This window comes from Rhincodon typus, unplaced genomic scaffold (genome assembly GCF_021869965.1).
Source record: "Rhincodon typus isolate 14 unplaced genomic scaffold, sRhiTyp1.1 hic_rhity00008785, whole genome shotgun sequence".
Classification (NCBI taxonomy): domain Eukaryota; kingdom Metazoa; phylum Chordata; class Chondrichthyes; order Orectolobiformes; family Rhincodontidae; genus Rhincodon; species Rhincodon typus.
In genome coordinates, this window is record NW_025974423.1 from 5,995 (window position 1) to 8,500 (window position 2,506).

The 2,506-nt window shown below is 47.0% G+C and overlaps 1 long non-coding RNA gene across 1 annotated transcript; it reads left to right on the top strand.

Annotated features, from left to right (window-relative positions):
- Nucleotides 1-69: 69 nt before the first annotated feature.
- LOC125482326 lies at nt 70-2,506 on the top strand. Its single transcript, XR_007261609.1, has 3 exons — nt 70-202; nt 1,020-1,050; nt 2,457-2,506. It is a non-coding gene; the product is annotated as an uncharacterized LOC125482326 (long non-coding RNA).

Consider the following 2,506-nt stretch of genomic DNA (forward strand, 5'->3'; position numbering starts at 1 on the left):
AGTCAGTCTGATGCTAACCGTGTACCTCACACGGGGCTGATGTGGTAAAACTTCCCGGTGAATTTGTTAACGTGAGCCGGATATTGTTGTTGGATTTCAGCTCGGAGTTATTCCACGGAGATCGCGGCCTCGCTCGTCCCAGTTTTGCTGTTCGGTGGCCTGATCGCGTCGGTGTGGTTCATCCACCGGAGGAGGGACACAGGTCTGTAACGTCCCACGGGGATGGGTTGTTCCCCGGGGCATGGCACTGCCGTCCCCGCCCTAGTGTAACCTTTTCAGCTGAACAGGGTGAGGGTGGGGGACCCGGGGAAGGAGGTGATGGGTCAGGAACTGGGGTAGGCCGTGTTCCTGACAGTAGGGAGGAAGAGCACTCACAAAGTTAGCCTCCTGGATCGGGTAAATGTGATCACTACCCCACTCCGTGTCACCTCAGAGGAGGAGAGACATAAGATCATGTGAACCAGGAGCAGGAGGAGGCCATTCAGCCCCCTCGAGTCCCTTCCGCTAATCCTCACCCTAAGCCGAAACTCAAACCTAACCTTAAACTAAAACCTAGTCCTAAACCCAACCCTAATACTCGCTCTAATCTTGGCTCTCAGCCAAATGCTGACTAAAACCCGAACACTAATCCTAAACTTAAACCTAATCCTAAACTGAAACCTAATCCTAAACTGAACACTAAGCCTCACCCCAACCGTAAACTTAACCCAACACTTACCCTCAACCAATCCTTCACCCTCATGCTAACCTGAACCCTAAACCAATCCTTTACCCGAATCCTAACCCTAAACTTTATCACTGACCCTAACCCTAGCCCTAAGTCTAACCTTGGCCCTCACTCACACATTAACCCTAACCCTCACCCTCTCCCTTTCACAGCTGGTTAATGTGCATTAAGATGGGTTTGACAATTCTCATCTATTGATGTGTTTGTTCTCTGTTTATGACTGAGTAATGGTCTTGGCAGCTCCTGTCTGTAAGAGTGCAATAGGCTGAGAATGTTCTCTCTCTCCCTGCAGGCAATTCCTCAACTGTGTCACAGCCCAAGAGGTAAGGGGATGAAACTGCAGCTTTTATATTTTACATTGTTATCCCGATTCCTCTGAGGGAAAGAGTACGAAGAGGGAAGCAGAGGACTGTGAAACTTTGCAGAGGAACATAGACACATTGAGTGAGTGGGCAAAGGTCTGGCAGATGGAATACAATGTAAATAAATGTGAAGTCATACATTTTGGTAGGAGTAATAGTAAAAAGGATTATTACTTGAATGGTAAAAAGTTGCAGCATGCTGCTATGCAGAGGGACCTGGGTGTCCTTGTGCATGAATCACAGAAGGTAGGTCTGCAGGTACAACAAGTAATTAGGAAGGCAAATGGAATTTTGTCCTTCATTGCTAAAGGGTTTGAAATAAAAAGCAGAGAGGTTGTGCTTCAGCTGTACAAGGTGCTGGTGAGGCCATACCTGGAGTACTGTGTGCAGTTTTGGTCTCCTTACTTGAGAAAGGATGTACTGGCACTGGAGGGGGTGCAAAGGAGGTTCACTAGGTTGATTCCGGAGTTGAGGGGGTTGGCTTATGAGGAGAGACTGAGTAGATTGGGATTATATTCATTGGAATTCAGAAGATTGAGGGGGGATCTTATAGAAACATATAAAATTATGAAGGGAATAGAAAAGATAGAAGTACAGAGGATGTTTCCACTGGCAGGTGAAGCTAGGACAAGAGGGCATAGCCTCAAGATTAGAGGGAGCAGATTTAGGACTGAACTGAGAAGGAATTTCTTCACCCAGAGGGTTGTTAATCTGTGGAATTCCTTGCCCAGTGAAGTCGTTGACGCTACTTCAGTAAACGCTTTTAAAAAAAGGTAGATTTTTTTTGAACAATAAAGGAATTAAGGGATATGGTGAGAACGCGGGTAAGTGGATCTGAGTTCATGAAAGGATCAGCCATGATCTTATTGAATGGCGGAGCAGGCTCGAAGGGCCAGACGGCCTACTCTTGCTCCTAGTTCTTATGTTCTTATTACCGTATCCTTTTAACATGAGCCTAACAAACCAGGAAACCTTACGCCTGGAAGGTCCCAGGTGGCTTTTATTCATTCACAGGGATGTGGGTGTCACTGGCAGGGCCAGCATTTATTGCCCATCCTTAATTGCCCCAGAGGGCAGTTATAGTTAACTAGCTTCTGGAATCACATGTAGGCCAGACCAGGTAAGGACGGCAGATTCCCTTCCTCAAATGACATTAGTGAAAACCAGATGGGGAATTGGGCAGCTCCTTGAGGGTGAGAAAGCTCCATGTTCGGATGGAAACCAGGGACGTGGGACCAAGGAATAACAGGATCTTACTGGGCTTTGTATTTTCCATGATAGCTTTGCTGTTTTGTTGAAGCTGAGCGTGGTGTTGAAAGCATTGTGTTTGACATGACAACTTCCCTTCCCCTTTCTACTGGAAATAGATGCCAAGCTTCTGGTGAAGGGGCAGCAGCCGGCAATCTGGAGTATGCAG